This window comes from Rhinatrema bivittatum, chromosome 12 (assembly GCF_901001135.1).
Source record: "Rhinatrema bivittatum chromosome 12, aRhiBiv1.1, whole genome shotgun sequence".
In the NCBI taxonomy this organism is placed as follows: Eukaryota; Metazoa; Chordata; class Amphibia; order Gymnophiona; family Rhinatrematidae; genus Rhinatrema; species Rhinatrema bivittatum.
The window spans coordinates 5929836-5945343 of NC_042626.1; the positions used below are offsets into that span (position 1 = coordinate 5929836).

At 45.2% G+C, this 15508-nt stretch overlaps 1 long non-coding RNA gene across 10 annotated transcripts in view; it reads right to left on the reverse strand.

The window, feature by feature from the left end:
* Positions 1-15508, reverse strand: part of LOC115073824 — a 45343-nt gene that overhangs the window by 11009 nt on the left and 18826 nt on the right. For 2 of the 10 annotated variants that reach the window (XR_003852125.1, XR_003852124.1), the window contains exons 1-3: positions 10328-11457; positions 7144-7914; positions 1536-1622 (exon numbers count right to left, since the gene is read on the reverse strand). This is a non-coding gene — a long non-coding RNA (uncharacterized LOC115073824). Of the gene's footprint in view, positions 1-1535; positions 1623-7143; positions 7915-10131; positions 11458-15508 lie in introns of those variants that run through there. The other 8 variants (XR_003852118.1, XR_003852122.1, XR_003852119.1 and 5 more) reach the window with 7 other exon arrangements.

Sequence of the window (15508 nt, forward strand, 5' to 3'; positions counted from 1 at the left end):
TCGCCGAATTATTCGGCCGTCTAAAGGAGCCAATTTAAACAAACCCCCACCCTCCTGATCCCCCCCAAGACTTACCAAAACTCCCTGGTGGTCCAGCGGGGAGTCCGGGAGCCATCTCCTGCACTCATAACCTCGGCTGCCGATAGCCACAAGATGGCGCCGGCCATCCATTGCTCCTACCATGTGACAGGGGCTGACCAATGGCACCGGTAGCCCCTGTGACATAGTGAGGGCAAAGGCTATCGGCGCCATTTTGAATACAGGTAGCAGAGGGTGTGAGTGCAGGAGATGGCTCCCGGACCCCCCGCTGGACCACCAGGGAGGTTTGGTAAGTCTTGGGGGGGTCAGGAGGGGGGGGGTTCTTAATTCAATTTTAGCGGGGAAACGAATAAGAATTAACGCATGTAGGTATCGGGGGCTCCCCTTGCCGAATGCAACGTATCTGCCCCCTGACGAATACGAATCCCGAATGTAACGTATGGCGTCCCTCTGCACATCCCTATTACCTGCTAACAACAGAATGAAGCAGATGGACATGAGGAGACATGACAAGGTGATTCAAGGTCAAGTCCCAGGCGTTTTCTTAACCCACTATTCTCGTCTTCCTTCAACTGCATCTTCTAGAAACCATGTTAATCAGGCCCAGGCTTGCATCCTAAAAAAGCACTAATTATGTTTTCTTTGCTAAACTGACATCATCTGATGCACCTACAGCATTTCAATAAATGTGACCTTCTCTGTGGTCACATGGACTCTGAGATCTCAGACAGGACTGGGCCCATACGGTTCCTAGAATAGGTAAAAGTAATTCTCCAGGATGATACCACACCCTCCTGGCAGAATTTCAGAGCAAAGGATCCTTCTTCCATATCGGATGGACTTGTCCCACCTTGGCTATATCGTATTACAAATACTCAGATGAGGCTTCATTTCATTTGGCTCGCCCTTTGAAGGGATCCCTCACATTTTCCTGTTGGCAGCAGGGAGATGCAACATGGGCCATTGTTGGGGGTCCTCGAGTGCATACAGTGGGAATTATGACATATTGCCTATTACAGTGTCCGAGAACCCGTCACCTTGGATAGGAACCCCCAAATAAGAAAGCAGCAGGCAGCTGTAAACCTGGTCCTATCAGGAACTGAATCTGACAAAGACTTATGAAGAATTATTTTGCTGATAGCGAATGACTTCATTTTCTCTGAACAATTGCCAGTTTAGGTTGTACTTGGTCTCCTTCCCATTATAATGGAAACATGTACACGGGAGTAGTGCATCAGAATTGTTTTTTCTTGGTTGTCTGTATATGAAAAAGAATTCTCAATAAAAGGAAACCAATTAATAAAAAGAAGAACGCAGGGTGCTTCTTACTGCTGTCTACAAGGTGACATAGAAACACGACGGCAGAGAGAGACCAGTATGGCCTCTCTAGTCTCCCCATTCACGCCAACTATTCAGCTTCACAAAACTTGACTTGAGAACCTTGGCTTTGTTTAACCTACTGACAAGATTTGCCTGGAATTTTAACTTGCATTTACCGTGACGGTCTGCGCGGTTCTCCTGGCTGCAGTTGGCATGGCTGATCCTTTATGTCTGCGAGTCCCATAACCTGGACTGGTTCCGTACTGGTCGCCACGGTGAACAGAAAGAAGAGAAAGGTATAAGTTACTATCAACAACTGCACCAATGATACCAAACAAAACACTTTTACTGGAATCTGTAAAAAAAAAAAAAAAAAAAGCCGCAGATTCTGCAAAATGCTTGCTTTGTAACAAAGGCATTGTAATTTCCTTTATATGCAGCGTGACAGTATAAAAAGTTAAGTATTTTTGGAAAAGACATTTTAAAGGATAAATACTCTCTTAGCAGCAAGTCCCACCCTCTCGAGAGCTGCTTATTTTCAGCAATTACTCATTTCTACCAGAGATTAACAAAGCAGACAAAAATGATTTTACAGCACTGAAAAAGTAGGTCACACCCAACAGCACAGTGTGTTCACATGAACTAATGATTTTATGTAATGTCTTAAGAGGAATTCATGCTACATTAAACAAATAACGGTCAGTAAACAAAATATAGGGCAATACTTTTTTACCGGGCTAACAATGCATTTTTTCATGAGCTTTTGGGAGTATCATTTGACCAGAGGAAGGAAATGTAACTCCCCAAAACTAGTCAAGAAATGTATTTATTTTTATTTTATTTAAAATTTCTTATATGCTGCTTATACAAGGTTTACAATGGTGTACAAAGTATACATTCATAATGCTAAATAAATAAGAACAAACATAAAATAAAAAATATAATCAAGCAAACATCAACAACCAAACATATAGGCCAGTGTCAACCCAAAAACCAATCAGTAGCAGGATCCAAGGGGGGCTTGAGATAATTCAAAGGAATTCTCCGCAGCTTTTTGAACTCCTTAGTACAAGCAGATAAATTCAATACTACAGGCAAAGAGTTCCTAGTGTAGGGGGTCGCAACAGAGAAAGTTCTCGTGTGTTTCAGCCCGTCTTGCAGGGTGGACCAACGGAAGCCGATGCAATACAGTGCACATAAAAAACGTGCAACAAACTGGGCACCCAATGCAATATCTCAATGCGCTGCCACACTAACACGGATGTGCTAGGGATAAAATTGTGCATCCAAGAGAAGTGGCTGTGTGCGGGTTACCAAAACAGAAGCACAATTTACAAGCGTCCGTTTTATCCCGCGGTAGCAAATTTACTGGCACAATATATACAGCTTGGAGTGGGCATATTGTACACCCAGAATTTATTTTTTCTGGATGCTGCTTTCTGCGTTTTCTCTTACCTGTTTTGTGACAATCCTAGGTAAGAGGAAACACGGAAAAGCAGTATTTCTTGTTTTTAAGTAGACCCCCTTGACACGGGCAAGCATAAAATTGATGGGTTAAAAAAGTGCGCCTCATGGCGATTTTTTGCATCATGGGGTAGAAGCTAATAGCCTCATCTACATGGCATTTACACGTGATGAGTGCTATTAGCCTCACCTTTGTTTGGAGGTGCTGATCCCTTTATTGCACTGGGGGTTATGGACACATGTCCAACCATTCATTAACCTGTACAGCAGGCTGGGCAGGCTTTATTGCTTCAGCCTTTGTGAGGACCTCAGCATAAGGTCAGGATTGTATATCTGCGGCATCAAATCTTCCCAGGGTCGTGAATCACTTGCAGTGAGTTTCAGTACTAGCAGTGCCACCTTATATTAGGTTAGTCCAATCAAGACTGGATTAAGGGGGCAGGCCAAGGGTGCTGGGAGAAGAGGAATGTGCACACATCAGGTCATGGCGGCCCGCTGGAGGAGGAGAGCGCGCAGACTTGCACGCTTCCCGTTTCGGAGGGAGGGTTGGTGGCGGCGGCCGACTGGGCCTGCAGAGCTACTCTTCACCTTCCAGGAGCCAGCCTGCGAGAAGGTAATGAGAGGGGGGTAGAAGAAAGCAGTGTTGCTGCCCTCATCCCAGAGGTAAAAGGTCATGGGGGAAGGGGAAGGGTGCCAAACTGCCAGTCTGCTCTGGTGCCAACTTTTCTCGGTCTGATTCAGAGTCCAATAATAAAAAGGTATAATGCCTGATTTTTGGTTTATTGACCTTATTTCCATGCATTCAAGGTGACTAACATGGCAACCACATTGCTTTACTAAAAAAACAAACCAGTCGTCATGTCATATTTGATCAATGTAGACAGATTTTAGGATTAGGTTATCATTCTATGCTTGTGTCCTGAACGCATACTGTATAGACATTAGTAATACAAAAGTAATAACATGTACAAGAGAATAGTCAGATTGCTATTACCAGAAATTTCACGTCTTTAATAAGGCGATATCGGTAAAACACAAGGTGCTGGATTAGATAAACTACTATAAAGCACAGACATTCAACCATTAGCAGCTGCGCTCACTCCTGGTCTTTTATGTTTTCCATTCAGTAGGGTCAACCGGCATCCAAAGACGAATGAAAGTCAAAAACTGGTCCAATGGTACTGACACAACTTGCTGTGAGCATGTGAATGCCTCTTAAGCAGCGCCATTCCTAGGAATGTGGTTACAACGCATCACGTCATTACTGCATTTGTTAAAATTCATTGGAATAACAGTTAGTAGGATGGCATCTTCAGCAGTGGTTCCTCTGTATTTCAGGATACTCAAAACAAATTTATAGCCAGAAATACATTTCATATTGTGCTCGTCCACATCATATAACGTTATGCATTTCTATAACCAGACAGAAAGAAGATCAAAAGGTTTGTTCAGACTTGGTCTATGGTGATATATGATGGCCAATAAAGAGCCAGTGATTCAGTCTGCCCACATGGTAACCCAGAGAAAGGGGAACGATACACTGCCACATTGTAGTCAACTGCAACGCTCGAGAACAGCATCCTCTACCGACCCTTGGTACGGTGACTACAAATGTTTCCCCATCATCAGGACCCCCACCTATCCTTGTTTATCTGCAGTGCAGTCACTTCCTGTTTATAACCGATCTCTGCAGCCCTTTTAATCCTTTGCATTTTTGCCCTCCGTGACGGAGCACTGTATGTCTGTTCTTGATAACTTAAAATTGGGACATTTAAAATGATTATTTAGTAGAACTCACGTGTGCGGCTCCCTTGTGCCTTTGCTGGTCTCTCAGCATCAGGCCCAGTCATAGGGTATTACTTTTCACATTGTATATGTGCAGGGGGGCAGATACTGCCTTCTCCCTGAAGCTACCTTCCTAGTCTCCTCGGGTACTGACTAGAAGAAGCAGCTACCCTGAAGGGTAGTGGTAGCAACCAACTCCATCTTCCTTTCTTCCACTATTGGGTTCTATTTAGGTCAATACGTACAGAGAATTGCTCAACTGTGCTTGGTGAAGGAAGCTGAACTTGATGTACTGATAATCGTGTAGGTACCTTCAGAGTCTCTCAGTGTGCAGAGTCACGTGTGAGACTACACGTATGGAGGACCTGGGCCCAGAACCTCACTGCTGTTGCACAGATGGCACATGCAGTGTTACGTAGACTTATCCATCTGAACTCATCCTGACTTGGCATTGATGTACTGGTGAACTCTCCAATCAACGTACACTGCATCGTGGTAACAGATGGACATGTGTAGGCGGTCTAGAGATTTTGTATGTATGTTTTGTGTGCTTCAAAACAGTCGTGGGCTGCCTGTCCTGGGATCACACACTCACACACACCTCTGGATGGCAGAAGCCAGAAGGATTTATTTATGTATGGCTTTTTTATACCGACGTTCGTTTTCACATCACATCGGTTTACAAGGAACATATAGATAAAAACGAGTATGAAAAAGAATGTACATATTAAACAATGTAAGTAGCATTACAAATGAAGGGGGGATAGGTTGGAAGGCGGTGATATGACTACTGGGGCCCCTGCTCTTCCAGTACTTAGGCTGTATGCACAGCTATCCTGATGTACCTCCATGCTATCCTGCAGTGCCCTCAATATCGTAATACTGAACCATCATGGATTCAGCTCAATGCCCCTCCTGTTCCTTTATTTAACATTTCTTATACTCTGCCAGAGGGGTGTACAAGCATGATGAAAGTGTGGTTTTACAGTTGCTTCCTTCCAGTGAGCATACGTACTTACAAATATGTTGAAAGAAGACTAAAAGGTACACCCAGACTAACCTTCTTCTCATTGCTGGACATCGCGCCCTACATGCACCAAGATAGCAAGCTTTAAAAGTCAATGTGCAGCATATATGTGCTATGTAGCTGGCACATCGGACGGCTGCATCCCTCATTCCCAGCCAATACAAGTCATTCTCTCTTGCAGTGGATGAAAGTTCATGGAACAGAAGTCTGTACGCTAGTCTTCCATCCATATTTGGACTCAGCAGTTTCCTCCTGCTCCTTTTTCCTTCCAGCTTAGGTGAAAATGGGGCTGGGAGCTGGTGCCAAGAGCCTTCACTGACAACTACCCAGGGATTCTTCTCCTTATCTTACACCTGCCCCCAGCTTACATTCAGTGCGGTCACTGCAGTTAGGGTGCGGGGCTAGTGGCCACAGACCAGGGATCTTTCTAGAACCCTGCACTCTTGCAGCCACCAGGTGTCACTGTTACAAGATGACTGAGACTCCCTCCCCCTGACAGGGGTGGTGGGTGCTGTTTCTGCAGCACCCCCGTCCTGGCTGAGCTGTGAATCAAACCCAGGTCCCTCTGCATGGCCCTGCAACTGAGCCACCAGGCCGGCCTCTCTTCCTCTGCCTACTTAGATCAGGATATAAAAATGGCAGAATAATGATGACTGCGCTGCTATTTAAACAAGCGCATGAGCCAATAATAAAGGAAAGTGCCTTCTTACAAGCAGTATCCTCAAGCACATCACAGGCATAACAGCATGCAAATGCATGCAAGTCTCAAGGTGAAGGAAGGACTGGCAGGCTGCATGACAACAAATGAGAAGTTTCAGGAAAGGACAGAGCAAGTTAAATACAGGGACACAGTCACAAATTAAATGGTGTCAGCCATGGGATACAAGCCTGGATTACCATGCTTTACGTGCTTTGATCTAACACATCCAGCTACACCTCCAGCTCACATATACCAAGAGGATAAGCGAACAACAGAGCGCAACAGACTGTTCACTACAAGACAGAAACTGAAGAGCTGAATGCTTTCGATGCCCAGGAAGTGAACCAAAATCTGTCTGTGCACAACCAAAAGTGCGTTACTGCACCTACAAAATTTCTCAGGAACCAAAAAAATATATTTATTTCTAAGTATTTTGTATTGCAAAGCCATCTGTCGCAGCTGAAACTGCAGTAGATTTTGAACATACTGTGATGGCGCTAGGCACTGCCAAAGCTGCTGCGCCACTGTGAATCTTAGGATCTCAAGACGATGCCCGAGAAATGACAGTGCTGGATTGTGCTTAGTCATTTTCCAAATGATGTTATTCTGCGATTGGGCTCCTTCTCCCTGCTGATCTCCCCCTCCCCACAAGCAGGGGCATCAAGATGTGATGCAAGTCAGGAAGAAAAGCACTTTTGCAAAGATCTGCGGCTGGGCAAAGGCAGAGTTACAATATTGGTAAGAAATGAATCAAAGCCAACGCAGCCACACACACACGTGCTAATAAGGAAACCCATCAGGAACTCACGTGTGCTGTAGATTTCTCTCCAAACCATTCCACGAACGCTAAGAAAATCTCTTCTCTAGCTGGTGATTGTGACTGCTGGCAGCAGCGAGTCAGTCCCCACTGAGGCGTTGCACTTTCTCGCTGCCTGTGTGGTGCTGAAAGCAGGAGTGGGCAGAGTTAAAATCTCCAGGCAGGATCTATGCTAGGGGCAGCAGCGATGGCGGTGGGCTTAAGTTCTTCCATCTCAGCCAGGCAATAGCACGCTACCTGGAAAGAGATTCACCTTTCCGGCGGCCTGAATGTCGATGGCCAACTGAAAATCTGGAGTCCAGTGCACAGAGAAGCTTGTTGCACCTACAGCACAAAATCCAAAAGGTCTTAGTCTATCAAAACACATGAAGACGGCAGCAACAAGCAGCAGAGGATCTGCCAGCACTCTCAGGAAAGGAAGCAGAGAGGGTTAAGGCATTTATCGCAGTTTATTTTTTTTCAGCAGTATTAAAAAAAAAAACTCTACAGCTTTTTCAGACTGACAGTGCAGAGGCGAGATGCGTCCTCATCTCAAAGCTTAACAAGCAAATAAAACGCATCTTAAAAGGAGGTCATTAGCTGAACACAAACGCTTCACACACACACACACAACACAACAAACCCTGACCCAAGCTCCGATTAGATGAGGACAGAGCATGTTTGCTCCACGTTAACTTCCACAGGCGCACACTCTTCTTTCTTTCGGCGTCTCGGGAAGGACAGACTGAATGGGTTCTTGATGCAAGGTGCGCAGCAATCTCTCTGCAGAAGGGAAAAAAAAACATGGCCGTTCCCACTGCCTCGATTTTTTCATGCTTCGCGACGCGGTGACCCGCCCTGCCTGAGCGCAGCAGCTCCAGCCCTGGTCTGCGCCGCCTGCAGCAGCGACCGTGAGCAGGAAAGGATAAGCGTTGGAGAAGGACCTGCCGATGGTAAAACCGGCAGGACAGAAGGAAAACCCAATACCCTCTGGATTGAAGGATGAAACAAAAACAGAACGTCAACTGCCAAGCTGGCACTTTTCCTTCATCCCCTAACTCTACCATCACCGCAGTTCTCCAACCACCGTTGGGTAAAAGACTTTGCTGCCAATGCAACCATCGTTTCTATGGCGGCTTACAACCGTTACCTTTTGGATACCAAGATCCGTGAAAGAAGCTCTCACTATAATTACAGTCGGTAAACCTGGGCGAAGACAAGCTCGATGGCTCCTCCCTGTTTCAGCCCGACGCCACCGTGGGGGATGCTGCCCGCTGAACGCCATATTGCATACGCAGCACCGTCTGCTCGCCCTCGCTCCCTGCCACCCGTGGGTGGCGAATGGGCCATCGGGCTTTGAGTGGCCGCACGATACCAGTTAAGAGTTACATAAACCCAAGAGGGGAGGGCAGAGAGTGAGAGAAAGGGGGTGGCTGTGGCAGAGGTAAGAGACTCACGTGGGGCTGCGCATCCCCCGCCCCTTCCCTTCTCCTGTAATCCCATTCCCTTCCCAAGTCTGCTGGCGCCATTTGCACTCCAGAATGGGATGTCCCTGGCTACCATCCCTGCTGACCCCCCCTGCCTCCTCTCTATACCTTCTGCCCAGTCCCACAAAACCACACAGCGTGAGAAATGAGAGGGAAGATGTGCAGCCCAGGATCTGTGTAATAAGGACAAATCTTTATTAAGGACTCGAGCTCCCTTTCTGGCAATGGCATGAACTGCTCTCCCTACTGACGTGGTCATAAATGGGCCAAAACGCCCGATCCCATCACAGTGCAGAAGCTGCACTGCCATCACAGGCTTATAATACTGACCCACTAAGCTTTTCTGGTGCAGGGACACAGTAACGGACGGGCAGAACAGAACGCTGACGCGTGCTTGCGCAGAAATAATTATTGTACAGCGGGAGAGGCGACGGCCACTGCAGACTTCATTCTGGATATAAAATTCTGCAGGCACGAAAGGTTTTGGGCTTGAAAATGCTATGAAATCATTGCCGTGCATTTTGCAGGCTACAAACCTGACCTAGAAAACAGAAGCAAAGACACCCCACACAAACAGTTAAAAAGCCAGCTCTGTGATCTCTACTTGGTGGTAAACACTCCTGCATCCTATCAGCAGGAGAAATGAAGATTCAGATTTGATACCCATCCCTCAGCCAATGGGAAATGGCTATTCACCTGCCAACGTCCTTTCCAGCAATAGCATTAAGCGTTTAAGCCAAGAGCCCTCCCCTGGCCAATCAAGTAGAAGCTGAGCCACTTAGCTAATGATGCAGCAGTACAGGGAAGAGTATCACATGTGAGCTGGAAGGCAGCCAACATGGAGACACGGAGAGAGAGTTAAGGTAAACAAGTTTCCCAAGCCAGAATGGTGACATTTACTCCCCAAACACTAGCTTCTCTCCTCTGCGTTTCCTTAATCCCTCCCCACTGCTGCACAGCTCCTAAGAGGGCCTGGACCCATCTTCCCGGGCACCTTTCACAAGACGACATTGCCTCACAAGACCAACACTGCGTCACCGTTTCCACTTTCCCCAACTACGCAGGCACAAGCCTCCCGGCTTGAAAATGCCAAGTGCCCATTAACCCTCTCCACCAAAAACCCATCCCAGACCCACAGGGAGAAGAGGAGAGAGGCAACCCTAAGCAAGCTGTCAGTACCTTTTGATATCAGAACATCGCTAACAAATGGGCACGATTAGAACCCGCATCCCCACGCCACTCTTCCCGTGGGCAAGGAAGGAGTGTGGTGGGACGGAGAGCCCCAGCCGAGTAAAATCAGTGCATTCTGACCCACGCAAGCAGCAGGGATTCAAGGGAAAAACAATAACTGATAAGGAGACGGTGTGCACCCTCCTGGATCGGAGCAAGTAGGCTATAAATATATTATATGTAGATATAGATTACATGTATATCTCTCTCTCTCTCTATACACACACACACACACACACACACACACGTCGGTACACAAACACACACATTTCATGTGACGTACCTCTGCAATCTAAGCCTGCTGCCCAGTTACTGCTGCGCTGCGCACAGCGGCACGGAATAGAACCTTCCAGAATTTTCTCCCGTTAACCCTTCCGGCGGACTCCCCACCCCCTGCGGGACCGAGCGCGTTGCGTCTCCAGCATCCTTCACCTTAGAAGGGTTTTTTTTTTTTAAAATAAGAGATAAAAGGAAAAAACCTTCTTCAGCCTCCTTCCTGAAGCCAGGACGCGGTCCGGTTGCAGAAGCCCAGTTCTTGGCTGCATTACTTCTCTTGGTTCATCTGTCAGTATCTCTCTCTCTCTTCTCTCTCCTCTTGCTGCAGCAGGGCTGCTTCTCATAGACCTAGGCACATAACATGTTCTCGCTCGCTCTCTCTCTCTCTCAGCTCTGTGACGCAGCTCAAAATTCTCCAGCCTGCTCCTGGCGTCCCAGCCATGGAACTGCAGCCTCTCCAAAGGAGCTGACTCAAAACTCACGCCAAGGTTTGGTCAAGCAAAGCAGAAAGTGAGTGCTGGAGAGCCTGCACCTACATTTCTGTGCACTCACTAGCATCAGCTCCCCATCCTCCTCCCCTCAGCTCAGAAAGAGAGTGTTCGGGAGCCCTCCCTAGGTGCAAAGTTCGCTGGTTGTTTTGTACCTACAGACAGATGTACCCGGGGACTCTGCAGACAGAGGAGAGGGGGACACGATTCGTCTGCTCCTACCTAAAGGCAACCCTGGAAAGCCTTTTTTTTTTGCGCCAAAAGTGTCTACACAGTGAACCCGGCGCGTACTGTCCAGCTGCTTTCAGGAGGGTAAATCTCGGGCAGGCCCATTTACCCAACTAAATGGCAAAAAAGTCCCGTTAGCTGCAGGAGGCCATGCAGATCCGTTTTACAAGCTGAGGGGCAGGACCCCCCCTTCGGCCCCGCCCCCTCCCACCTTCACACCCAAGACGGCTTCTGAGCGACAGACATGCAACTCTTTACTCAGGAATATAGCACGGAGAATAAAACTGGGTGGAGTAATAGAATCCCAGGTGGGCAGGACAAGGTTAAAACAGAAAATATTCGTCGTTAACGACCACTATTTGATGACTGGAACTCGTTGTGCTAGTTAATACAGTTTATCACTTTCTGTAGAGCTGAGGGGAGATGCATGGGAGATGCAACAGGGACGTAACATGTCCCAGGGAATGGTGGCTGAACAGAAAAAAGAAAAACCATACAAATCAATCCCAGCGCTGACAGCTGATATAAGAACATAAGAACTTGCCCTGCTGGGTCAGACCAAGGGTTTCATCAAGCCCAGCATCCTGTTTCCAACAGTGGCCAATCCAGGCCACAAGAACCTGGCAATTACCCAAACACTAAGAAGATCCCATGCTACTCATGCAATTAATAGCAGTGGATATTCTCTAAGTAAACTTGATTAATAGCAGTTAATGGACTTCTCCTCCAAGAACTTATCCAAACCATTTTTGAACCCAGCTACACTAACTGCACTAACCACATCCTCTGGCAACAAATTCCAGAGCTTAATTGTGCGTTGAGTGAAAAATAATTTTCTCCAATTAGACTTAAATGTGCTACTTGCTAACTTCATGGAATGCCCCCTAGTCCTTCTATTATTCGAAAGTGTAAATAACCGAGTCACATCTACTCGTTCAAGACCTCTCATGATCTTAAAGACCTCTATCATATCCCCCTCAGCCATCTCTTCTCCAAGCTGAACAGCCCTAACCTCTTCAGCCTTTCCTCATAGGGGAGCTGTTCCATCCCCTTTATCATTTTGGTCGCCCTTCTCTGTACCTTCTCCATCGCAACTATATCTTTTTTGAGATGCCGCAACCAGAATTGTACACGTTATTCAAGGTGTGGTCTCTCCATGGAGCGATATAGAGGCATTATGACATTTTCCGTTTTATTCACCATTCCCTTCCTAATAATTCCTAACATTGTTTGCTTTTTTGACTGCCGCAGCACACTGAGCCGACGATTTTAAAGTATTATCCACTATGATGCCTAGATCTTTTTTCTGGGTTGTAACACCTAATATGGAACCCAACATTGTGTAATTATAGCATGGGTTATTTTTCCCTATATGCATCACCTTGCACTTATCCACATTAAATTTCATCTGCCATTTGGATGCCCAATCTTCCAGTCTTGCAAGGTCCTCCTGTAATGTATCACAGTCTGCTTGTGATTTAACTACTCTAAATAATTTTGTATCATCCGCAAATTTGATAACCTCACTCGTCGTATTCCTTTCCAGATCATTTATAAATATATTGAAAAGCACCAGTCCAAGTAGAGATCCCTGAGGCACTCCACTGTTTACCCTTTTCCACTGAGAAAATTGACCATTTAATCTTACTCTCTGTTTCCTGTCTTTTAACCAGTTTGTAATCCACGAAAGGACATTGCCTCCTATCCCATGACTTTTTAGTTTTCGTAGAAGCCTCTCATGAGGGACTTTGTCAAACGCCTTCTGAAAATCCAAATACACTACATCTACCGGTTCACCTTTATCCATGTTTATTAACCCTTCAAAAAAATGAAGCAGATTTGTTAAGCAAGACTTCCCTTGGGTAAATCCATGTTGACTGTGTTTCATTAAACCATGTCTTTCTATATGCTCTACGATTTTGATCTTGAGAATAGTTTCCACTATTTTTCCCAGCACTGAAGTCAGGCTCACTGGTCTATAGTTACCTGGATCGCCCCGGAGCCTTTTTTAAATATTGGGGTTACATTGGCCACCCTCCAGTCTTCAGGTACAATGGATGATTTTAATGTTAGGTTACAAATTTTAACTAATAGATCAAAAATTTCATTTTTTAGTTCCTTCAGAACCCTAGGATGCATACCATCCGGTCCAGGTGATTTGCTACTCTTTAGTTTGTCAATCTGGCCTGCTACATCTTCCAGGTTCACAGTGATTTCGTTCAGTTCGTCTGACTCATCACCCCTGAAAGCCATCTCCGAAACTGGTATCTCCCCAACATTCTCATTAGTAAACACGGAAGCAAAGAATTAATTTAGTCTTTCTGCAATAGCCTTATCTTCCCTAAGAGCCCCTTTAACCCCTCGGTCATCTAATGGTCCAACCGACTCCCTCACAGGTTTCTTGCTTCGGATATATTTTAAAAAGTTTTTTTTTATGAGTTTTTGCCTCTATGGCCAACTTCATTTCAAATTCTCTCTCCGCCTGTGTTATCAATGTTTTACACTTAACTTGACAATGCTTATGTTTTATCCTATTTTCTTCAGATGTTCTCTGTGTTTCTATTTAGTATGCATGATCCTGCTTCAGCAATGTCCCCCAAAAGTGACACCTATGAAATACATTGTACTAGAACCTCAGCAGACTTGGGTTTATAAATAAACCATGCCAAAAACCCACCACCCATGCAAATCGAGGTTTCAGTTCTACTGGGGGCCAGAGAGGGAGGGAGGGGATGTGCCATCTGACCACCGGCAAAGTCTGAACGAGTGCTGAAAAGTAAATATGCAAAACTGCCTCCTATTTGTGGAAGATGAGAAAAGGACAAAACCGAAGACAGGTTGCTGCAAATTTTGTCAAGGGGATACGAGATGAGGGGAACCAATGTCAACTGTTAGAGGGAGGAGACGGGTGCATCTGGGAGAAAATACTTAACCCATGCGGCCCATGCGCTACAGACCCCGCAGCGTCACCGTACACGCATCACTAGCTGGAGTTTTGCGGGCTCAGCTGAAATCAGCCATGCAACCTACATTTGTTTTTTTAATCTGTGCCAACGTATTGCAATCATGCCGGGCAGGTGGTAAAACGTAGTCACGAGATACTCTAAAGGAACTTTAGCACAGAAATATTGCAACAGTTCAGAGAATGAAGATGAAAGCAATTCAAACCTGAAAAAAAAAAAAGTTTATGTAAAGGACATCAAAGACTCCATAAAAAGATAATACAAGTATTTATGTGTTTTCATCTAAGGTTTGGGAACTGTAACAGTGTGACTGCTATGTTAATAAACCAGATTAAAGGCCGGAGGCGACAGCACATAAGGATCTGTTTCTAAACTTTAGCACAGACCTTGGGTTACTGCCATCATGTAACCCAACTACCCCAAACTTCTCTTCCAAAAGGTAGGCAAAGTTCATTTACAACCAAGCCATGCCCTTCAGCCATTTGAGCGATGAACCACTCTTAAGTTTAAAATGTAACTTCTACATTTTGCATTCTGCTTTGGTTAAAAGTTGTGGATTGTTCATGACAGAGCAGTAAACTGATGAGGGAATATTTTGTATGGTATTAAATTCAATGCATGTATTTTATTTAAGAACATAAGAATTGCCATACTGGTCAGAGTGAGGGCTCATGAAGCCAAGTATCCTGTTTCCAATAGTGGCCAATCCAGGTCACGGAGGGAAACCTGGCAGGATCCCAAATAGAAGATAGAACCCATGCTAACATCCAGGGAGAAACAGTAGCTTTCCCCAAGCTATATCTGGCTAATTACAGTTTATGGACTCCTTCCGGAACTTGTCCAAAGCTTTTTTAAACCCAGCTATGCTAACAGTCTTTACCATATCTTCTGGCAATGAATTCCAGAGCTTTATTGTGCATTAAGTGAAAAAGAATTTTCTCCAATTTGTTTTAAATGTGCTACTTATTAACGTCATGGAGTGCCCCCTAGTCCTTGTATTTTTTTGAAAGAATAACAGATTCACATTTACTCATTCTAGTCCTCTCATGATTTTATAGAAATCTATCCTATCCCCCTTCAGCCATCTCTTTTCCAAGCTGAACAGCCCTAACCTCTTTAGCCTTTCCTCATAGGGGAGCCATTCAATCTCCTTTATTATTTTGGTCGACCTTCTCTGTACCTTTTCCAGTTCAATTATATCTTTTTTGAGATAACCACGACCAGAACTGCAGACAGTATTCTAAGTACAGTTTCACCATGGAGCAATACAGAGGCATTATGACATTATCCATTTTATTCACCATTCCCTTCCTAATAATTTCTAACATTGTTTGCATTTTTGATTACCGCCATGCAATGAGCTGAGGATTTCAAAGTATTATCCACAATGATTCCCAGATCTTTTTCCTGGGTGGTAACCCCTAATATGGAACCTAACGTTGTGTAACTACAGTGTGGGTTACTTTTCCCCAAGCACATCACTTGGCATTTGTCCACATTAAACTCCATCTGCTATTTGGACACCCAATCTTTCAGTCCTGCAAAGTTATCCTGCAATTTATCACAATCTGATTGCGATTTAAGAATTCTGAATAATTTTGTGTCATCTGAAAATCTGATCAGATTTACAGATGTCATTCTGTTTTCCCTATCACTTATAAATATATTAAAAAATACCATTCCCAGTACAGATTCCTGAGGCACT